The sequence below is a fragment of the Diplotaxodon limnothrissa genome, linkage group LG8, assembly GCF_057381915.1.
Source record: "Diplotaxodon limnothrissa isolate DT_005_m linkage group LG8, D_limnothrissa_male_GT1.1, whole genome shotgun sequence".
Lineage (NCBI taxonomy): Eukaryota > Metazoa > Chordata > Actinopteri > Cichliformes > Cichlidae > Diplotaxodon > Diplotaxodon limnothrissa.
The window spans coordinates 32712079-32736708 of NC_140603.1; the positions used below are offsets into that span (position 1 = coordinate 32712079).

At 46.2% G+C, this 24630-nt stretch overlaps 1 pseudogene; it reads right to left on the bottom strand.

Annotated features, from left to right (window-relative positions):
- Positions 1–601: 601 nt before the first annotated feature.
- Positions 602–22974, bottom strand: LOC146627477 (neoverrucotoxin subunit alpha pseudogene; annotated as a pseudogene).
- Positions 22975–24630: the final 1656 nt, after the last annotated feature.

Below are 24630 nucleotides of genomic sequence, written 5' to 3' on the forward strand. Positions count from 1 at the left end.
TTTGTTATTGACCAAATACTTATTTTCCACCCTGATTTACGAATAAATTCTTTACAAATCCTACCATGTGGATTCATGGATTTTTTTTTCACATTCTGTCTCTCACAGTTGAAGTGTACCTCTGGTGCAAATTACTGACCTCTGTCATCATTTTAAGTGGGGGAACTTGCACAATCGGTGGCTGACTAAATACTTTTTTGCCCCACTGTATATCTCTCAGCTGGCCTGTGAATGCCTTGGTGTTCCCCTGGACAAGCTGGAGGAGGTGACTGGGGGGAGGGAGGTCTGGGCTTCTCTGCTTGGGCTGCTGTCCCCACGACCCGGCCCCAGATAAGCAGAAGAAGATGGATGGATGGATGGATCAATGGGAATAATTTCACTTTAAACAGTTCAGATAATTTTAAGATATAAGAGTGTTATTTTGTTAGTACTTACAACACATCAGATCTCTCCTGTTCGTCACCTTTTCCACATCAGTGACATCAGGTCCTGAGAAATCATCAGTGACCAGGTTTGTGTTCCTGTAGTGGTAGATACTTCCTCCTTTGTATTGGTCATTTTGAATGGCTGTTATAAACAGTCTGCTGCAGTTCTTCACCGCTTAAGCCTTTTCTGTCATCTGCTTTATCACTTCATCTGAGAAGTACCATTGGTCCTGGGTAGGTGGAGTGTTACCATTAGTACCTTCCAGTTTCTTTTTCTCCAAGTAGTCAGACATGTTCTGCAGATATGGGTCAATGGATTTCAGGGAGGTGAAAACAAAGCAGAGAACTTCCTCTACTCCTGGTTTAAACACCTCTCTGTCCAGCTCAGACTGATCTGAGATGATCTTTGTTCCCTCCATCATGTCTACAAAGTACCTGATGATGGTGACTTCTCTGTCTTCATCCTTGATCCACTTGGTTAATTTCTCCTGACTGAACGGTGACTTGTCTCTGTCATCAAACACTTTCACTAATTCCTGCTTATCTTCCTCACCTGCCCTGATGGAGGGAAGTTTCTCAGCCATTGTTTTCTGGATTGAAGATCTGAAATACTGACAGAGCTTCTTGAATCTGCTCAACTTTTCTTGTATCTGTGGAAAGCTTCTCACCACTCTGTCCTCCAGCAGATCATTGCATCTTATGTCAAGGTTATGAAGCTCCTGTAAGGTATCTTCAGCCTTACTAATAAATCCATTGCTTATCATGTAAGCAGCTTTTGGATGTAATTTCTTCAGAGGCATCAGTGTGACCTTCAGTGGAACACAGTTTTCTCTGTTTTCTCCCAGTAGTTTTGGAAGTTGGATGTATGTCTTCACTGCATCTTCAAATGTTCCAGGGTTGCTTTCAAGGATGAAGTCTCCATAGAACTTGCAGGTGAATAAGATAAGATAAGATAAGATAACCTTTATTAGTCCCACACGTGGGAAATTTGTTTTGTCACAGCAGGAAGTGGACAGTGCAAAAGTTATGAGGCAAAAATTAGAATACAATAAGAATAAATACAGTACACAACTGTACAGAATAGAATAAAATAAAATACTATATACAGTAGAATAAAATAAAATAAATATACAATAAGATAAAAATAGAATACAAATACAAATACTATATACAACTGAGTAAAAATACAACGATGACAGAAAGGATTATTGCACTTAGTATTATTGCATATGTATGGATGTGTGTGCTTGATCAGTTAAAGTCTTTATTATGGAGTCTGACAGCAGTGGGGAGGAAAGACCTGCGAAATCTCTCCGTCCCACACCGTGGGTGCCGCAGTCTCCCACTGAAGGAGCTGCTCAGTGCTGTCACAGTCTGCTGCATTATCAGTATTGAATTTATCAGTCACAGCTTTTTCTTCATCACTCAGCTTGATGTCAACTTTCCCGTCAACATTAAATGAGGGGATCTTCTTTATCACTGCTTGCATGCTGCCCTCGATGGCTTGAATGTTGCTATCATCTAACTTCTCACTGTCAAACACAAAGAAAGCATTTGCTCCATAAAGGATTCCTGTGACTACATGTGTCGCCAAATTCTTCACATGTTCTGCTTGTTGGGTGTTCTTGGTTTCATCAGGAGTCAACATCAGCTGTTTGAATTTGGTGGTAGCTTTGTACTGAAGTGTGACTCGACTCTGATGGTGAGATTTCTTGTTATCATTCAGATACTTGGCTGATCCTCCAACTTCAATGAGTCCACCCAGGAAACTGGCCTTTAGTGAAGCATTAACATCCAGCAGAGAGGATTTTGTTTTAGTGGAATCCGACGCACTGATTTCAAACTCACTGCTGTGCTGATTTTTCTCCACTGACTTCTCCTGCAGAGTTTTAGCATCCCACAGTGTGACACCTTTAAGACATGAGATCCACAAAATGGTTAAGAGGAATTTTTTTTTTTTACATATATACTCATTTTTTTCATTAAGATGCGTCCACTACAGCCAGAAGAAGTTATTTGGTGTATACTGAATTTTGCATCCTTTATTCTTCAGTTTTGATTGAAATACTACAACTGCTACTAATAATAATAATTACAATTCTCAACTAACAAAGCAAAGCAGAATTTTAAATGCCAGTAAACTGTTAAAAGTAGAATCCAGCTGACTCTGTCTTGTATTTTAAAGAGTTACTGCAGCTGTTGAAATATTGATGAAAGATTTTCTCCCTCTTGTAGGAATGCAGCTAAATAACATTTTATGAAATTAGAAAAGGATGCTGGTGTTATTTGTCTCTCAGAAACAGTTCATAACTTCAACTCATTCATGTCACCTAAAAGGTAAACCTGTTTCTCCATCACAGCTCTGATGGTTCAGTAAGGACATCTCCTGGTTTCATCTTCATGTTTCCCTCTCACCACATATCCAAACCCACATCATGACCAGCAGCTTTACAGCTGTGGCTCCAGCAAACATCAGCTGATACTAGAAATTACCGTATTTCCCGGACTACAGAGCGCACCTGAATATTAGGGGAAAATCCTGTTTTGTACATACATTAGCCGCACCTGACTAAAAGCCGCAGGTGTTTCAATGTTGACTTATCATATGTAAGAGAATATGCACAAATCGAATTGTCAGGAAAGCGATGGCTGTTTGGAGACACATCACTTTTATTAATATTTTGAAAAACAAGTTATGGGTACATATTTGCATAACTTTTTAGGTATATGCACAAGTAGCGGTAATTACAAGTACGAAACATGTACTGTGCTTCATAAATGAGTAACAAATGTAGTACATAACAATAACCTACAGCACACCAGAAAAATAGATTGGACTACCTTTTAGGCTCAGGTGCAGTGACACGGCTTTAACAAGAAGAAAAGTCAGTCATTCACCATCTTCCTCGTCTTCCTGTGCACTAAAACCACCAAAGTCCTCTCCTCCAGTGTCGGATACGAACAGGCTCAGGGTGGCTTCATCATCCACTCTCCGCTTCTCTCCTTCGTTGTCACTTACAAAACCAAACAAATCCTCGTTGTCAGTGTCAGAGTCGAACACCCTCTGAAGGGCAATGGCGGTGTCCTCTCCATCATGCAGCAGTCCAGCCCTTCGAAATCCGTTGGTGATCGTGGATGTTTTCACACTTTTCCACGCTGTCAGAATCCAATGGTGGAGTTGAGCATAACTTGCTTTTTGCACGTTTATCGCCGCTCATCATCCACGCCTCCAGCTGAACGCATAGTGCTACTTTGAAGTTTGTTTTTCGCGCTACTTTGTACGGCACTACGTGGCCTGGCGGATGGACATGTGACCAACATACCACTCTTGAACCCCGATCCTTCCGCCAGGCAACGTAGTGTCGTACAACAGCAGTCCGGGACAAACTGTGCTCCTTCTCAGCTCAATACGAAACGCGTAATATTTTCTCTGAATGCGGGAAGATTACGTTTTTTACAGCAACTCTACTAACTAACCTTATGAATAAAATAAAGTTCACTATCAGTAACATCATAGCACCACCCAGCTGTATAGAAACTCTGTCATGCTAGCTAGTACGCAGTACGAGTTATTGTAACTGACTGTAAAAAGTCAGCACAACGAAAATAAACTAAACTTGGTTTATATCTGATCCAGATAGACTGCAGCTCATAACTTCTTACCTGAAGTTCAGTTCACCTGACACTCGGACCGGCGGCCTCCTCGGGTCTCTGCTCCTCCTGCCTCCCATTTCTCTCATCCACCTGCTGGCCTCAGTGGAAGCTCCGCCATAGCCACCACCAAACAACTGAGTTATTTTTACACATCGGCCAGCATCTGGACAATCCACCACCTTTCATTGTTCATGCCATTACAAAAAAAAAATCATCGGCCCATAAAAACGAAAAATCACCATCGGCCCACTGGGCAAATGCCCGTTATGCATGATGGGCAGTCCAGCTATGCCTGCACGGCATCTACAATCACGCCTCTCCAGCTTGAAACCTGTGCTCTGCTTGTGTTGTTTTTGTTGGTGGTGATGTGCACAGTTGGCAGCAGGAGAGCTGCAGCCGTTTAATGTACTGTTACTATTATATAGTGCGCATGGGCCAACCAGCGTGCAGCGTGTTACAGTCGCTCCTGCTTTTCTCTTAGTGTAGCTCTTTTTTTCTTACGTATTCTTTTTTTTTTTGACTTGTATTTTCATCCGCTTATTATCTCTTACTCAATCATGTGGATTGAGAGAGTTTTGCAGATGCAGAGGTCAAGGACAGAAGAGAAGAAAAAAGGAGACGGTGAGACAGCGGAGGCTCGAAGCGAGGAGGAGGTATAAACCGTGTCTGCCGTCTATCGTGATGGGAAATGTGCGATCGTTGGCAAATAAAATGGACGAGCTCTCAGCACTGGTACGGAGTCAGAGGGAATACCGAGAGTGTAGCCTGATGTGTTTCACCGAATCATGGATGCACCAGGACATTCCTGATGAGAATGCTTCCGTGGAAGGCTTCCACACTGTTCGGGCAGACAGGGACAGCATCGCTAGCGGTAAGTGGAAAGGAGGTGGGCTTGCTGTTTTAGTTAACAACCGGTGGTGTAACCCTGCCAACATAACAATCAAAGAAAGGATTTGTTGCCCGGACACTGAACTGTGTGCTGTTGGACTCAGGCCGTATTACTTACCCAGGGAATTCTCTCACGTCATCTTGGTGGCTGTTTATGTTCCCCCCTCTGCTAACCCCACAGCTGCATGTGACACTACCCACTCTGCCATAGCTCGGTTACAGACTCAGCACCCGAGTGCCTTTATTGTGATCTCGGGTGACTTCAACCATGTATCACTGGACAATACACCAACATTCAGACAATATGTGGACTGTCCCACCAGGGGAGAGAAAATTTTAGACTTACTGTATGCTAACGTCAAGGATGCATACAGCTCCTCCTCCCTCCCCCCACTTGGTAGGTCAGATCATAACCTGATTCACCTCACCCCCCGCTATGTGCCAACTGTGAGGAGGGAACCTGTGACCACCAGGACTGTTAGGAGGTGGTCAGAGGAGGCCTTAGCAGAACTACAGGGCTGTTTCGAGGTGACCAACTGGGAAACACTCTGTGAGCCTCACGCCGAGGACATCAATGGGCTTACTGAGTGTATCACAGGCTACATAACTTTCTGCACCGACTCCATTGTTCCAGCTCAGACTGTTCATTGTTACCCAAATAACAAGCCGTGGGTGACTAAGGACATCAAAGCCCTCCTCAACAACAAGAAGAGGGCTTTCAGAGGGGGCAACAAAGAGGAGGTGAGGAAGATCCAGGTGTTACTAAAGGACAAGATCAGAGAGGCTAAGGACAATTACAGGAGGAAGCTGGAGTGGAAACTCCAGCAGAACAGCGTGAGAGAGGTGTGGAGGGGCATGAAGACCATCACTGGATTCAGGCCAACCAACAGCAGGGGAGCTGAGGGAGGTGAGAATAGAGCCAATGAGTTGAATCTGTTTTTCAATAGATTCGACACCACAGTGTCTGCTCCCACCCCCACAACCTCACCTGCAGTCAGCCTGGAATCCAGAGCCACACCACTGTGCCAGCCTCTCTCTTCACATGTTGCCTCCTGTGAGATTCCTGACACCCCTCCCCCACCCATCACCTTCACTCAATACCAGGTTGAGATGCAAATGAGGAGACTTCACTCAGGCAAGTCTGCTGGACCAGACGGAGTGAGTCCCCTCGTCCTCAAGACCTGTGCCCCCCAGCTGTGTGGAGTCTTTCATAAACTGTTTATGCTGAGTCTGAGTCTGCAGAGGGTCCCGGTGATGTGGAAGACATCATGCCTCGTCCCTGTACCAAAGACGCCACGTCCCAGTGGCCCCCAGGATTACAGGCCCGTGGCACTGACCTCCCACATCATGAAGACCCTGGAAAGGCTCATCCTGGACCAGCTGCGACCCATAGTAAGACCACACCTGGATCCCCTTCAGTTCGCTTATCAGCCTCGTCTCGGAACTGAGGACGCCATCATCTACCTGCTCAATCGTGTCTACACCCATCTGGACCAGCCGGCGAGCACTGTGAGGGTCATGTTTTTTGACTTTTCCAGTGCTTTCAACACCATCAGGCCGACCCTCCTGGGTGATAAGTTAGCAGCGATGCAGGTGGATGCTTCTCTGGTGTCCTGGATTGTTGATTACCTGACAGGAAGACCACAATATGTACGTCTCCCACAGTGTGTGTCTGACAAGGTGATCAGCAACACAGGGGCACCACAGGGGACTGTCCTCTCCCCCTTCCTCTTCACCCTCTACACCACAGACTTCAGCCACTGCACAGAGACCTGCCATCTTCAGAAGTTTTCTGATGAGTCTGCGGTGGTTGGATGCATCAGCAGGGATGATGAGACAGAGTACCGGGCTGTGGTCGACTCCTTTGTCATGTGGTGTGAGCAGAATCATCTGCAGCTCAACGTGGCAAAGACCAAGGAACTGATCGTGGACTTCAGGAAGACCAGGAAACACTTGACCCCTGTTTCAATCCAGGGGGTCAGTGTTGACATTGTGGAGGACTATAAATACCTTGGAGTACACATTGACAATAAACTGGACTGGGCTAAAAACACCACAGCACTTTACAGGAAGGGCCAGAGTCGTCTCTATTTTTTGAGGCGACTGAGGTCCTTCAACATCTGCCAGAAAATGCTGAGGATTTTCTACGAGTCTGTTGTGGCCAGTGCCATCCTCTATGCTGTTGCATGCTGAGGGTAGCAGATGCCAACAGACTCAATAAACTAATCCGTAAGGCCAGCAATGTTGTGGGGATGGAGCTGGACTCCCTCAAGGTGGTGTTGTAGAGGCGGATGCTGTCCAAGATAAAGACAATGTTGGATAACACCTCCCACCCACTCCATGACATGTTGGTCAGTCACAGGAGCACGTTCAGTGAGAGACTGAGATTACCGAAAAGCACCACTGAACGACACAGGAAATCATTCCTGCCTGTGGCCATCTCCCTGTACAACGCATCCACTTAACACACTGTTTGCTGCTACAACTACACATGTTTCTTTTCCAAATATTTATTTATGAGTGACTTATGTATGTATGTATGTATGTACATATATGTATATATTGTACTATTCTTAGTTAGCGTATTGTCTGTCTTGTCTTAATGTTGGTTTATAATGGCTGTAGCTCAGGTGGCAGAGCAGGTCAGCCACTAATCAGAAGGTCGGTGGTTCAATCCCAGGCTGCACCGTGGCTGCATGCCAAATATCCTTGGGCAAGATACTAACCCCATGTTTGCCTACTGGTGGTGGTCAGAGGGCCCGGTGGCGCATGTGTCCGGCAGCCTCGCCTCTGTCAGTGCGCCCCAGGGCAGCTGTGGCTACAATGTAGCTTGCCATCACCAGTGTGTGTGACTGGGTGTGTAAAGCGCTTTGGGGTCCTATGGACTAGAAAAGCGCTATACAAATGCAGGCCATTTACCATTTAATGGAGCACTGTAACAAAAAATAATTTACCCCAGGGATCAATAAAGTATTCTGATTCTGATTCTGTTACAGCAACCGCGTGATTATCATCGGGTCTGCCGTGGTGGTTTAAAGTTATCAAATCAGTAAACAAATTATAACAAACAAGTACTGTTGAGAAACTATATTACAAAAATTACAATAAAAACTCTCAACAACAAAAACAACTACTGAAAATATAATATGTAAACAACTTAACAACCCTCAAAGCGTCTAAGTCACGTGACCTGACAGCGCAACACCTAAACACAAGCGCCGAGTCTGGCGACCTGGCTCTTTTCTCTTTGCCGCAAGCACAGCATTGCAAACAAGAGCGGAACTGAAAGTAAAGAATAGATCTCACCAGGCTTGTATTGAACCAATACCGACTTGGTATCGATAGAATCAATATTTGGATTGATCCGCCCACCGCTAGTCTACAGTCCAGAGCGATCAATTTTGTGAGAGAATATATCAGTTTGTCCAATGCTGACTTATTAATTTTGGTCCTGAAGCCAGTCATTTCATCATTTAATCTGTTATTAGACTCAATTAGTTTCTCTCAAAATGTAAAAGAACCCACCCACCACTTTAATCACACTCTAGATCTTGTTTTATCATATGGCATAGAAACTGAACATTTAACAGTATTTCCTGAAAACCCTCTGCTGTCTGATCATTTCCTGATAACATTTACATTTACAATAATTGATTACACAGCGGTGGAGAGTAGACTTTATCAAATTAGATGTCTTTCTGAAAGTGCTGTAACTAAGTTTAAGAATATAGTCCACCCACTGTTATCATCTTCAATGCCCTGTACCAACACAGAGCAGAGCAGCTATCTGAACGCTACCCCAACAGAGGTAGATTATCTTGTTAATAATTTCACCTCCTCACTACGTACGACTCTGGATGCTGTAGCTCCCGTGAAAACTAAGGTCTCTAATCAGAAGTACCTGACTCCGTGGTATAATTCTCAAACACGTAGCCTAAAGCAGATGACTCGTAATCTGGAGAGGAAATGGCGTGTCACAAATCTAGAGAATCATCATTTAGCCTGGAGAAATAGTTTGCTGCTTTATAAGAAAGCCCTCCGCAAAGCCAGAACATCTTACTATTCATCACTGATTGAAGAAAATAAGAACAACCCCAGGTTTCTCTTCAGCACTGTAGCCAGGCTGACAAAAAATCAGAGCTCTTTTGAGCCAACCATCCCTTTAACGTTAACTAGTAATGACTTCATGAACTTCTTCACAAATAAAATTTTTATCATTAGAGAAAAAATTACCAATAATCATCCCACAGATGTAATATTATCTACAGCTACTCTTAGTACCATTGATGTTAAGTTAGACTCTTTTTCTCCAATTGATCTTTCTGAGTTAACTTCAATAATTACTTCCTCCAAACCATCAACGTGTCTTTTAGACCCCATTCCTACAAAACTGCTCAAAGAAGTCCTGCCATTAATTAATTCTTCTATCTTAAATATGATCAACCTATCTCTAATAATCAGCTATGTACCACAGGCCTTCAAGCTGGCTGTAGTTAAACCTTTACTCAAAAAGCATCTCTAGACCCAGCAGTCTTAGCTAATTATAGGCCAATCTCCAACCTTCCTTTCATATCAAACATCCTTGAAAGAGTAGTTGTCAAACAGCTAACAGATCATCTGCAGAGGAATGGTTTATTTGAAGAGTTTCAGTCAGGTTTCAGAGCTCAGCACAGCACAGAAACAGCTTTAGTGAAGGTTACAAATGATCTTCTTATGGCCTCTGACAGTGGACTCATCTCTGTGCTTGTCCTGCTAGACCTTAGTGCAGCATTCGATACTGTCGACCATAATATCCTATTAGAGCGATTAGAACATGCTGTAGGTGTTACAGGTACTGCGCTGCAGTGGTTTGTATCATATCTATCTAATAGACTCCAGTTTGTGCATGTAAATGGAGAGTCCTCTTCACACACTGAGGTTAATTATGGAGTTCCACAGGGTTCAGTGCTAGGACCAATTCTGTTTACATTATACATGCTTCCCTTAGGCAGCATCATTAGAAGACATAGCATACATTTTCACTGCTATGCTGATGACACCCAGCTCTATCTGTCCATGAAGCCAGATAACACACACCAATGAGTTAAACTGCAGGAATGTCTTAAAGACATAAAGACCTGGATGGCCGCTAACTTTCTGCTTCTTAATTCAGATCAAACTGAGGTTATTGTACTCGGCCCTGAAAAGCTTAGAAATATGGTATCTAACCAGATTCTTACTCTGGATGGCATTACCTTGGCCTCCAGTAACGCTGTGAGGAACCTTGGAGTCATTTTTGACCAGGACATGTCCTTCAACGCTCATATTAAACAAATATGTAAGACTGCTTTCTTCCATTTGTGCAACATCTCTAAAATTAGAAATATCCTGTCTCAGAGTGACACTGAAAAACTAGTTCATGCATTTATTACTTCCAGGCTGGACGACTGTGATTCATTATTATCAGGATGTCCAAAAAACTCACTGAAAAGCCTTCAGCTAATCCAAAATGCTGCAGCAAGAGTCCTGACAGGGACTAGAAAGAGAGAGCAGATTTCTCCTGTTTTGGCTTCCCTTCATTGGCTTCCTGTTAAGTCCAGAATTGAATTCAAAATCCTGCTCCTCACATACAAGGTCTTAAATAATCAGGCCACATCTTATCTTAATGACCTTGTAGTACCATATCACCCTATTAGAGCACTTCGCTCTCGCTCTGCAGGCCTACTTGTTGTTCAAGATTTATGTCATGGTCCTGGGTCGTGCGACCCAGTGTTTTGTGTTTAGTCTATTTTGATGTTTATTGTTTGTTAGGTTCATTAAGTTATTCCAGCTCATTTGTAATTATATTACCCTTGTATTGAGCCTCCCTTGCCCTTCATGTGTTTATGTCTGTGTGTCTTGTGTTAAGTTCATGCTGTCGCTTCTGTCATCTTCCCCTGTACTCCGTCTCCCTGGTTCGTGCGTCTTCCTGTCATGAGTCATGTCTGCATGGTTATGTTTAGTTCAGATCATGTCTAATCTCCATGTTTCCTGTGTTACTTTGAAAGTCTGTATTCAATGTCAAGTGTATTCAGTTTCACTTCTCCTGTCCTGTCGTTAGGTTCATGTGTGTCAGCTGTGCCCCCATGTGTGGCCACTTCCCCTAATCATCCCTCATGTGTATTTAGTCTCGGTGTTTCATGCAGTCTGTGTCGCGTCGTCTGTGTTCTCACCCCCATGTTTTCACGGTCAGTCTTTTCAGTGATCATCTTCGTCTCTGAGTTTTCTTAGTTTGTCACAGTATTAGTTTTCCCAGTGTAGTTATAGTCTAGTCACGCTATCTCTGCTTTGGTTGTCCACGTTGTCTTCAGCCCTAATAAAGGCTCGCTTTCTGTTAAGTTCACTCCCGTCTACTCACTTGTGTACGCTCCTGGGTTCATTACACACACCACCGCACGGCCTGTCTCTGCAGACCGTGACAATTTATCTGGGAACACAGTATATGACCCGAAACAAATAAACAACATTTTCAGGGATTTCTATAAAACGTTGTATTCACCACAAATAAACCATCTAAAAAGGAAATTGATCAGTTTTTGGACAACATAACTCTTCCAAAATTATTAGACACTCAAGCAATGGCACTGTATTCACCACTGACACCAGGCGAACTCCAGGAAGCCCTGATAAGCATGCCCAATAATAAGGCTCCAGGTCCAGACGGCTTTCCTGCAGAATTTTACTAAGAATTCTGGACAATTCTGGCACCAGTATTCCACGGAATGTTGCAGGAAATCGAGGAAAATGGCAGACTACCACCAAATATGAATTCTGCCAACATTAGTCTCCTGCTAAAACCAGGCAAAGACCCTGTATATCCCTCAAGCTATCGTCCAATATCCCTTATAAATGTAGACCTTAAAATAATCTGCAAAGCTCTCTCAAAGAGACTAGAGAAAATAACCCCCCTCTTAATTCATCCTGACCAAACTGGTTTCATAAAAGGTAGACACTCATCAACAAATACACGTAGATTACTTAATTTGATAGACTACTCATACAGTAAAAACCTAGAAACTACAATATTTTCTTTAGATGCAGAAAAAGCATTTGACAGAGTTAACTGGAAATTTCTATTTGCAACTTTACACAAATTTGGTTTTGGATCCTCTTTCATTAACTGGTTAAAAATATTATATAATTCCCCAACAGCTTGTGTCAGAACAAATGACCAGACATCCTCCAGCTTCTGTCTCGTGAGGGGCACCAGGCAGGGATGCCCACTCTCCCCTTCACTGTTTGCAATTTTTATTGAACCACTAGCAGCAGCAATTAGACAGAATTCAGTAATTAAGGGCATAAAATGCAAGAACGTGGAACATAAAATCAGCTTTTATGTGGATGATGTGTTACTTTTTCTCCAAAACTAACAAACCAATATCTCTGGGGTCATTGCATTGATAAACTCTTTTGCAAGAATATCAGATTACCCAATTAACTGGTCAAAATCTACAGTCCTACCGATTAATTGTTCCTTCCATAATTCTTCTTCTACACCACTGCAATCTGGAGATATAAAATATTTAGGTATTAATGTTTCTCCCAAGCTTGCAGATCTGACTAAATTAAACCATATCCCACTTTTAAAGAAAGTAGAAGGTGATCTGGCTAGGTGGAAATGTCTGCCCATATCACTCATGGGAAGGGTTGCCGCTATAAAAATGATGGTATTACCAAAAATTAATTATTTATTCTCAATGATCCCAACTAAACCACCACAAGATTGGTTCAGATCTCTAGATTCATGTATGTCCAAATTCCTTTGGAAAGATAAACCCCCACGTATAAGCTTAAAAACACTACAAAAGACCAAGGATAAAGGAGGACTAGAACTGCCTAACTTTCAGCACTACTTCTTAGCCAACAGGCTTCAGTTTATCTCAGGATGGCTAAAACATACCCTCTTAGATGAACCTTGGCTAGATGTAGAACAAGCACTTTGCAATAATCCAGAGATCTCAGACCTACCATTTATCAGCTCAAACATCCAACGACATGAATGCTTCAAATGTGCCAACATCAGCTCTTCTCTGACAGCATGGTGGGAGTTTCTAAAATTGACAGAGTCTTCATTAATCCCATGATTATCACCTATCTGGAACAACCCTGACATATTACAAAACAATAATATGATAAACTTTTCAGATTGGAGTGGTAAAGGAATCAAATACTTAGAACAAATATTAGAAGGAACAGAATTTATTCCATTTGACAGACTAGTTACACAATATGGGATCAACAAGAAAAGATTTTTAGAATATCAACAAATTAAATCCATAGTAAAAAAGAAATTTAAACCAGGTCAAGTTGAACTACAAACACCACCAAGTGTGGGTCAATTTCTTACTCTTAAAACCCCCAAATTACTATCCAAAATATAGAGAATGCTTTCTAAAACAGATCAATCAATATCACTTCCTATTGCAAAATGGGAAGCGGATTTATCAGTTAACTTAGACCTAAACTTCTGGTCTCAGATTTGCTTAAAAACCTTTCATCTAATCAGAAATCCCAGTCTTCAATTAATTCAATACAAAATACTACATAGAGCGCACTATACAGGTCATCGGATGTTCAAGATGGGCTTCACGTCTACCAACAACTGCTCACACTGCCAAACCAATTCACCGGACAATTATATCCACGCTCTTTGGTTCTGTCCACCAGTTCAGAAGTTTTGGCGCGAGATATGTGAAGACTTATCAAAGTGTCTGAAATGTAACATTCCAACTTCCCCCTTAGTGTGTTTGTTGGGCAGCTTAGATAATGTCACTTCAGAAAAGAATATAGCCCATATGGTCTTCACTGCTCTATGCATAGCCAAGAAAACAGTCCTCATGAACTGGAAAAATAAAAATAATCTTAATTCTAACCAATATAGAAATTATCTATTAGATTACATTAGTCTCGATACAGCCTCTGCCACCACTACAGATCAATTGCTCTGGGCTCCGTTGATCAGCTCCATCACCTAGTGGGGGTGGGGGGGGCATAGTTTGGTCCCACCTTCGCTGTTGCGATTGGTGTGGGGGTAGGGACAGGCTTAGGGCATTGGGGGTTCCCCAGGAGCATCTTCTTTGGAGGGCTCAACCCGAGGTAGCGGTCATGGCCTATTAAGGGCTCTGTTGGCTCTTAGGTGATGGTTTCCTCGTGGCTGCGTGCAGCGGGGCTAGGGGAGGGTCTGTGCTGATGGACGTGGGTTGCTGACCTGGTAGCCTGGCTGCCCCGGGGTGGGTCCGGGACGGGCGTGGAGTTGTGGGGGTGCTCCGTCTCTGGGCTGGGGCCCTTGCTGGGCCTAGGGGGGTTTGGTCCCAGTTGGTATGTTGCCGGGGTTGTGGGCGGGTGGGTGTATGGGGGCCCGGCCCTGGCGCAGGGTGCCGCCAGTGCATCGAGCCCCCTGAGGGGCTCTTTGACTGGTGGGGGAGGTTGTTACATCTTGCAGGAGCTCTCCTCTCTTTAGGAACTCACTCTGCAGGAGGGGGAGATACAGGAGAGGTGGAGGAAGATGTTAGCCTGGGCATCTATTGTCTCGTGTAGTCTCGAAGATGAGTGGGTGCAGTTTTCTCTGTGGTGGGGTCGGGTGGGGTGTCCCGGGCTCTGTGGGGGCAGGCGGCGCTGCTGTACTGGCCCCGGTCCAGATGGGCCTGGGCCCCCTTTCCCTGGTGGCTTGTGGAGTATGGGGGTGCGTACTGCGGTCAGCGGGGGAGCTGGCCCAGGGAGGGGTCACTTGCCCCTCCCTTCCTTCCCTCCCCATCTCCAGCTGCCTCCCTCTTCCCGCTCCACCACAACCACCCACACATGCAGGGCCTTGGAGTAGGGATATGTCACCAGGGTGCAGAGGAGGCTACCCCCCCCCCCCCCCCCCCTGTCCCCTTCTGGCTTCTTGTGCCTCAATTTTATCCCACAACTTAGACATTCACATCACTCATACTCTCATTACACATGCATATAGGATCTTGGGGGTGGGCACGCTACACGGACTCCAAAAGACCATCAGGGTGTACACCTCACCCCTGGCGTCATTGCCCACCTCTCAATTTTAAATACACGTAGACATTGAGGGCTAGCAGGAGGGACCATGCGCTTACCTGCTGCTCTCTGGCACGTAGCTCCATGCCCTCCTGGGTTTTAAATGCACCTTAGAACACACATGCATCAACACTACAATGAGCGGGTGGAGGGAGGTTTGGAGTCTTCTCTCACCCCCGTTCTCTGCGGCCTGCTGGAGCGGGGGGGAGGAGTTGGCCGTCCGACTGCGGTCTGGAGTGTGGGGCCTCCCTGCTGCTGCGGAGTCGGGGCGGTCTGCCTCTCCCCACCGCAGGGAAAAGGGTAACACCACCTGGGTCTGGGTGCAGTTCCCCCCTCCAGGGGCAAGGGTACCTAGACCCGGTTCTTAGAGTACGCTTGGGGAGTGTGATTGTGTGTACAGCGTCTCTTTATGTCTGTCTCCACGTCGGTTGAGTGTGGAGTAAGTGCATATGAGAGCATGAGGGTGGGAATGGATGTTTGTATCTGTGTGTGCCTGTATGTCTGTGTCTATATGTCAGGTCGGGTATCAGACGCCACCTCTCTGGGGACATCTCAGGCCCTCCAAGGTTTGGAGACCTATCTCCCCCCACCACTTCCCCTGCCAGTGCCAGACGCCATCAGACATTGGTGCGTTGGTGGTTCTTTGTGTCCGGGGATGGGCGTCTGGGTACACACCGGCTCACTCCTTGGTGGCTGCTTGTCGGGGCCTGGATCCTGGGGCTCGCTTGGGCCACTTCAGGGGTGGGGTGCCCTCGGCCTCTCGGCCTCTCAGCCTGGGGCTCGGTCACTCTGGCGCAGCTGGTTGCCGGCGGAGCTCACGGGCACGTCACTGTAACCCCCCCTGGCTTCTGCTCCGCGGCTGCTGAGTGAGCCCTCATCCGGGACTCTCCTCAGCTGTTTCTGGGACAGTGGCGCAGCTGCCCCTCTGTTGTTCTTCCTTGGTCTCTTGTGTTCTGGGGGCCTCTGGATGTCTGGAGTCTTGATCTCCTCCATACCTGCTTCATGCCCTGGAGGATGGGGCTGTGGCCCCCCACACCCTCTAGCAGATCATTACATGAAGGAACCTTTTAAAAACAAGCGCGTCCATGCTCACAGGTGTACACACGGGTGATCACACCCACAAACTACACCCTTTTTGGCTCCTACCTATGCACTGATTATGAAAGGGTGGAGTCTGCACATTCCAATGTAAAGTTGTAGTTTCTTAATCTTGGCTTCCTTCAAAAAAGACTATCAAAAGAAAACAGGAAGTAACAATGAAAGGGAAAGCCTATATGGAGACAGAAACTTCTGGGGGAACACAGGGGAGGCAGGTCAAACTTAAACTCAATGAATTAAATAGGAACTATAACTTACCACAACAGAAAGCAGATCACAGATGGCAGCAAAACTAAGAAAACGTATAAATTACACTGAGAATATAATCATAAAGGAACCAACCAGGAAATATCTGTTATATTAAGTAATACTCAAAATAACTCGAAACACCAGAGTGTCATTGTGGCAGTACTGTGGTCCCTGAACATGAAGGCAGCTCTCTGTTTACCTGGCTCTATCACCCTGGTAACTAATGCTGCACCCATAACTGGGTCCAGAGCAAGTATCTGAGTTTGACTTCAAGTATTTATTTTTGTGCTTGTGGTGATCAGACCATAAGATTAGCTAGCTCTGTTTTCTATTTTCTCTATCACCTATTCTAATGTCTCTGATTAGGGTAGTTGGAGCTTGATCCTGAAGCAGAAAGCCAGAGTTAACATAAAGAAAGCCTGGCTGTGTTGAACTTATTGTATCAGACAGACAGGGTGTGTGTGACCAAATCTCTTCCTCGTTGCACTTTTTCTTTGAAATAAACTCGACTGAGTTGCACAACAGTGAACATGCTGGTATCAAGGTTACATCATATCAGTTTTATCTGATTTCTTTTCACAGAACAGTTTGAACTGTTTATATTTTGCAGCTTCATTGATCCAAACCAGCTTTCTTTCCTTAGGCAGCTTTATCTAGTGTGAACTCATAGTCAGCTTGTAAAGCTTTTCCAGCTGTGTGCTCTGTTAGTGTAAGCCCTGTGTGTCTGAGTGGATTTTGTGTTTTTTCGTGGTTTTGTCTTTTGTATTTCTAACTCCTTGGTTATCCTTTAATACTTTTGTGATTTTCCAGCCCCTAGATTTTGTCTGTGTGTCTACCTTGTGTTCATTGTCTAGTGTTCCTGGTTTCTATGTTCGTGTTGTTTCCTGTTTTACTTTAGAGTGCCCCACATTCAGTGTTTTGAGGTTTTCTTCCTCTTTGTGTCGTCAGGTCTAACAAAGTTCAGCTGCGTCTCCTTCCTGTTGTGAATTTCCATCGTTCCTCTCTGTGTATTTATTGTGTGTGCTTCCCATCATTGGATCTTCTGTTCATCTGTGTTCTCATGTCTCAGCTTCCTCGTTCCCGACTTACAGCTTTTGCATTGTTTTTTACGTTCCTTTTGGATAGCTTCTACCAGTTCAGGTTTTGTTAGTGTTTTTCAGTTCCCCTTCGCTTATTGTGTTGTAGACTTTTCGTACAGCCATAAATAAAGGCTCGCCTTCAGTTAAAACCTTCCCCTGTATCTGTGTCTGCGTTTGGGTCCTCATTCTCTCATCTCCACACGATCTGCCTTCGCAAATCGTGACAGTGTCGTTCCATTGATTGGCTTGTTTTGTTCCTGGTGTCCTTCTCTTTGTTGTGTACGCTTTATAAATAAAGTTTTATTCCTATAATGATGCTTTATGTTGTTATAAAGTGCAGATGTGGACACTGTTGTGTGTTTCAGTGAGTCTCTTTAAAGCCGTGCTTTGAGCTGCTTTTCATTTACCACCTTTTGTAGTTCCACTGTTTGCTCAGCAGTAGTGATGTGCAATACCACTGATTTCCTTTCAGATCCGATACCAAGTAATATTCAGGGTGGTATCGACGATACTGATCCGATACCAATACTTTGTACAAAAATGTATTTTATTTATTGGATCTCAAGTTATAGCGTCATAATGATTACAGGACATCAGATTTCTTGTTCTTATGACTTAATAATGCAGAGTTCATCACATAGAAATAAAAAAACTGAAGTTGTGCTATTTGAGCACGTTGCCTGCCTGCAGCACTAAAGGACTCCGTGAGAGACGTCTGTCTCGCCCTAGCAGCACCTGTCCCTGTCCTTCTCTTCAGTTTGCCTCAACATACACTCGTCATATTCTGTGATATGATTTACTCTGAGGTGTTTGACAAGGTTAGTGATGTTGCCACAACCATACATGCCAACCCTCCCGATTTTTCCGGGAGAATCCCGAATTTCAGTGCCCCTCCCGAAAATCTCCCGGAGCCACCATTCTCCCGAATTTCTCCAGATTTTCCACCCGGACAACAAAGTTGAAAAACCATGTTGCAGAATTCATAATTCAGCCCAGCCAATTCCAGTTTCCAGATAATTTTAATATTACTCTTATTTCTCTTTCTGGGTCACAAAAAAACTTTTAACATATTTTCAGGTGAGAATGTAGCTGTGTAAACTCCAAATATCTGAGCCGACACATCATCTTCAAACCCCCGCGGTCTTTCGCTACTTGGGTTAAACATGATATACAAGTCACTTTGAGAACTTAAAAATGTTATTGTTTGGCTTTTTCAGTGTTTTATTTGTTCGTGAGTAAATCGGTTTGGCTGAGATTAAAGTTATTAGATTAGATTAAATTAAATGTAACTTTATTAATCCCTTGGGAGGGTTCCTCCGGGGTTTTCACACAGCTGAATAAATGTCAAACAGAAAATGATTAAACAGAAGTGTGAGACGGTCGAGAGTTTACGTCAGCGCCCGGTTATATTTTAGAGAGCAAGGAGCAGACGGCAGAGTTTCACTCCACCTAGGGAGCTCGTGACGTACTACCCGGCTTTCTTTAGACCGCGAAGGCCGGTCCTCAGGTGGAAGCAGCCTCTGAATTTGGACACCCCCGCTGTTTCTGGGCCGGCCAATAATAACGGTGACATTTAACGTATTCTATCCGATAAATAAACACTGTAAAATGTATTTATCGACCCCCCCCCAACAGCCTTTTTGAATGTCTCCCTAATTCTGAGGTCTCAAGGTTGGCAAGTGTGGCCACAACACCTCACTTTTTGCCACATGTATCGCAAACCACGTCTCAGCTGTTTGTGGAGGTAAAATACGTCCACACATCACTCCAATTACGTTCAGCCATTGTTGTGAGTGCGCAAGCCAGCAGCTGCGAGACATTTATACAGCTGTATTTCGCACATGACTATGAAAGGCGGGAGAGGAAGTAGTTCCTTTGAATGTAGACAATCCGAATGTTATAGTTTCTTTCCACTGTGTTCCTGTTAATGATAAACTACAAATTTACCCTAAATTACTAAAATATCGATATTTTAATGTGAGAATCGATTCTAGAACATAAATGATTGGTATCGGAGGAATTGATATTTCAGGATCGATCCGCACATCACTACTGAGCAGAGGGCGTTGCTCAGCACAGATCACAGTGTTTGCTGCTGCGTTTTTCTCTCATCATGTGTGGAACTCCAGCTTTGTAGATTCAAGCTGACTGTCATGAATCGCCGTGCGGCAGGCAGGAGTAGGACCCAAAATGCAGGACTCACAGGCACGAGGGAATGAACTCAAAACTCAGCTTTATTCGCTGGCAGAACAAATATACAAACTGAACTGGGAAACCACAAACTAAGAACTCACAGAGAGACACAGGGAGATCCACACACGGCATGAGGGACGACGTCACACTGAACAGAGGGAGACGCAGACAGAAATACACAGAGGGTTAACGAGGGAAGTGGGAACACACGGGGAACACAGGTGACACTGATAATCATAACGAGACAGGGCGGGGGTGAACTGAACACTGACGGGAGAGGTGGAACAGGAAGTACAGGAGGAGAGAGAGCACGAGTAGAACACCAACGTAACAGGCAGGGGAGACACGGAATAAACACGAAAGGGGACGAGGGCTCATAAATACATAGAGGGCACACAGGGGGAAGAGAGAGCACGGGGAGAACTTAGACATAATGGGCAGGGGAAGCATGGAATAAAACATAAGGAGAGACGAGGGCTCACAGATACACAGAGGGGCACACAGGGAGACATGAAGGGCAAGGGATCAAAACTAGAAGCCATAGAATAAATCACACACAAGTACAATAATACGAAAAATCACAAAGAACTAAAAACGCTGGGTCAGGAGACCCAGGACCGTGACAGTACCCCCCCCTCAAGGGCTGGCTCCAGACAGCCCAAACACAGAAAAACAAAACCAAACAGAAAACAACCCAGGGCGGGCGGCGGGGGCCCAGGACGGAGGGCTCGGAACAGAAAACAAAAGAGCACAGCAAACACCGGAGCCCAAGAAAACAACCCAAACACAAAGCAGTTCAGGGGGCCGGCCGTGCGCAAGGCAACGGCGGCGACGTGGAAACAGTTCAGGAGGCCGGCCGTGCGCAAGGCAACGGCGGCGACGTGGAAACAGTTCAGGAGGCCGGCCGTGCGCAAGGCAACGGCGGCGGTGAAGGAGACGACGGAGCAGTTCAGGAGGCCGACCGTGCGGGAGGCGGCGGCGACGATGACAGCGCTGGTCCGGGGGCCGGCCGTGCGGAAGGCGACGGCGGCCACCCAGGCGAAGGCGGTCCGGGGGCCGGCCGTGCGGAAGGCGACGGCGGCGGCACTCCAGTGTCAGGCGTACTGGCCGAGGCCCGGTGGGCACAGGACCAGTCAAGGCGGGACCAGGCGAAGCACAGGCTGAGGCTGCAGCAGACGAAGGCTCTGAGGAGGCCGCAGCAGACGAAGGCTCTGAGGAGGCCGCAGCAGACGAAGGCTCTGAGGAGGCCGGACCAGGCGGAGCAGAAGCAGAGGCCGGACCAGGCGGAGCAGAAGCAGAGGCCGGCCCAGGCGATGACGAAGCGGTCGCAGATGGCGGCTGGACAGGCTCCTCGGGCCCTCCAGCTGATGCGGCGTGAGGCTGAACGGGCCCCTCGGACCCTCCAGCGGAGACAGGAGGCTGAACGGGCCCCTCGGACCCTCCAGCGGAGACAGGAGGCTGAACGGGCCCCTCGGACCCTCCAGCGGAGACAGGAGGCTGAACGGGCCCCTCGGACCCTCCAGCGGAGACAGGAGGCTGAACGGGCCCCTCGGACCCTCCAGCGGAGACGAGGAGGTGCTGGCCGGGCTCACTGGAACCCCCAGCGGATGAGGTAGATGGCGGCGTGGGAGCCACGGAGTCCTGGATGAGCTCATCCGAGCTTCCAGCAGGAGTTGATGTAGAGCCAGAGAGGTTTGGGACCCCTGGCTGAATGTTAAGCCGAACAGAAGACCGTATTGCTATCGGGGACTGGGCCAATGGTTCAGGTGCGAGCTGAGCTACTGGAGATGCGGATGAGAGTGGGAGCTGAGCTACTGGACACACGGGGACCTGAGCTGCTGGACACACGGGGACCTGAGCTGCTGGACACACGGGGACCTGAGCTGCTGGACACACGGGGACCTGAGCTGCTGGACACACGGGGACCTGAGCTGCTGGACACACGGGGACCTGAGCTGCTAACGGTGGAGAAGTAAACGACTGCACAGGGGACTGAACTGATGTCTGTAGTAACGGTGGTGGTGAGAGTGGAGTAGGTGGTGGAGTTAATGACTTCACAGGGGAATGAACTAGAGGTAGTGATGGTTGTGGTGCTGGTGGTTGAGTGGGTGACTGTGCTAAAGGGGACTGCACTGGGGACTGCACTGGGGACTGCACTGGGGACTGCACTGGAGACTGCACTGGAGACTGCACTGGAGACTGCACTGGAGACTGCACTGGAGACTGCACTGGGGACACTGGAGACTGCACTGGGGACACTGGAGACTGCACTGGGGACACTGGAGACTGCACTGGGGACACTGGAGACTGCACTGAGGGTGGCTGCGAGGGAGCTAACTGAGCTGTGAAGGGCTGCGAGGGAGCTAACTGAGCCGTGAAGGGCTGCGAGGGAGCTAACTGAGCTGTGAAGGGCTGCGAGGGAGCTAACTGAGCTGTGAAGGGCTGCGAGGGAGCTAACTGAGCTGTCGATAAGGCTGATGATTCCTCTGCCAACTGAGCTATTGACTGGGCTAAGGATTGAAATAAGGTTTGTAGTAAGTCAGGCTGTGGATGTGACTGTGCTATGGGAAGCGAGGCTGAATGTGGTGGAGGTGGCGACTGAGCTTTGGGCCGGGCGGCTAACAGAGCTTCGGGCCGGGCGGCTAACAGAGCTTCGGGCCGGGCGGCTAACAGAGCTTCGGGCCGGGCGGCTAACAGAGCTTCGGGCCGGGCGGCTAACAGAGATTCATGGCGAGTCACTCCTGGCAACTCTGTAGGCCTTAAGCAGTCCATGTTAGGAGTAGCAGTCTCTAAAACAGTCACAGCACAGGAAGATCCAGGTTTAGCAGAGTCAGTAATACCGAGCACAAAGGGATCCGTTGCGGACACAGGAGCATTCACACAAACGGTTTCTAAATATATATATGTTGGAGAGCAGAATATTGTCCGAGTTGGTCCGACTTGGAAGTGGCATGGAAGAAACAGTTAGTGTCACTCACCACCGGAGTTTGCTCAGAAACGTTAGGGCGGCGGCGGCGTGAGCGCCGTTTTCGCCGAGAGGGGGGAGGAGATGAGCCGGGCCGCGAATCCTCCAGCGGACCGGGCTGAACGTCCTCCGACCCCTCACACTGGAGAGGCAGCTCCGGGCGGACGCCTACGGTGGAAACAAGGAAGTCCCGGATGTGGGGGTGCAGCGCGCCGAACAGCCACGGGAGTCCGGACACCATCCGCTGTAGACGGGCGGCTACGACCTCCCGGTGTTCGTCTCCTGGCAGCGCCTCCCACTCCTGACAGTGGTACTCCACCGTATAGATCAAATCCTCCCGGAGCTCAGCGGAGGGGTTGTGAGTTGCTGGGTCCATTACTGGTGACGTCGTACTGTCATGAATCGCCGTGCGGCAGGCAGGAGTAGGACCCAAAATGCAGGACTCACAGGCACGAGGGAATGAACTCAAAACTCAGCTTTATTCGCTGGCAGAACAAATATACAAACTGAACTGGGAAACCACAAACTAAGAACTCACAGAGAGACACAGGGAGATCCACACACGGCATGAGGGACGACGTCACACTGAACAGAGGGAGACGCAGACAGAAATACACAGAGGGTTAACGAGGGAAGTGGGAACACACGGGGAACACAGGTGACACTGATAATCATAACGAGACAGGGCGGGGGTGAACTGAACACTGACGGGAGAGGTGGAACAGGAAGTACAGGAGGAGAGAGAGCACGAGTAGAACACCAACGTAACAGGCAGGGGAGACACGGAATAAACACGAAAGGGGACGAGGGCTCATAAATACATAGAGGGCACACAGGGGGAAGAGAGAGCACGGGGAGAACTTAGACATAATGGGCAGGGGAAGCATGGAATAAAACATAAGGAGAGACGAGGGCTCACAGATACACAGAGGGGCACACAGGGAGACATGAAGGGCAAGGGATCAAAACTAGAAGCCATAGAATAAATCACACACAAGTACAATAATACGAAAAATCACAAAGAACTAAAAACGCTGGGTCAGGAGACCCAGGACCGTGACACTGACAGATCGTACATACAGCCTGTGCAAATGCTGGGAGGTTTATTATGAACAGAACTGAAGGTTTCTGTATTTTTCTTTTTTCTTTTAAGAAACACAAAGACACAAACTGCTGCTGCCACGTCCACACAGAACTCATGAAACATTTTCATTCACTGTATTATGAACATGCAGCATGACTGTAGACAATATAGTAGACACACAGACTTGGATAGATACAGCCACACAATTTAGAGGAAGATTTCTTTTAACCTCAATTATATTTTATTTATATGGCACCAAATCACAACAACAGGAGCTTCAAGGTGCTTTATATTTTAAGGTATACCCTACAATAATACATGCAGAGAAAAACCCAACAATCACGAGCAAGCACTTTGGCGACAGTGGGAAGGAAAAACTCCCTTTTAACAGGAAGAAACCTCTGACAGAACCAGGCTCAGGGAGGGGCGGGGCCATCTGCTGTGATTGGTTGGGGTGAGAGAAGGAAGACAGGATACAGACATGCTGTGGAAGAATTCACTGTGAACTGAACATCTTTTTGTTTTTAATTGTCACTGATAGATGTCACTCTGAGCTACAATTAGTTATTTTTCCCTCATTTTATGACTTAAAAATTGATTAGTTAAATCAAACAATCAGCAGATAAAAATGTCTAAAATCTTAGTTTATAAAAGTATATTATTTATTTTCTCTATACTATATAGTAATAAAGAGGCAAACTCATTTTCCATATATTTTTCATTGATGTTTGAGGACACATGGATAGCTAAATGTATAAATAGTATATGATTCCTGCTTTTTACTTTTTTATTTATGGTTAACTAACAAGTTTCCTCCTAAAATCACAACTTATGCAGAACAAATTGTTATCAGTCATCAACCTTAAAGTCAAAACTCTAAATAACAATCAAACAATCAAAGAGCATATAATACGAACACATCAAATATGTGAAGTCAGAGTCATCTGT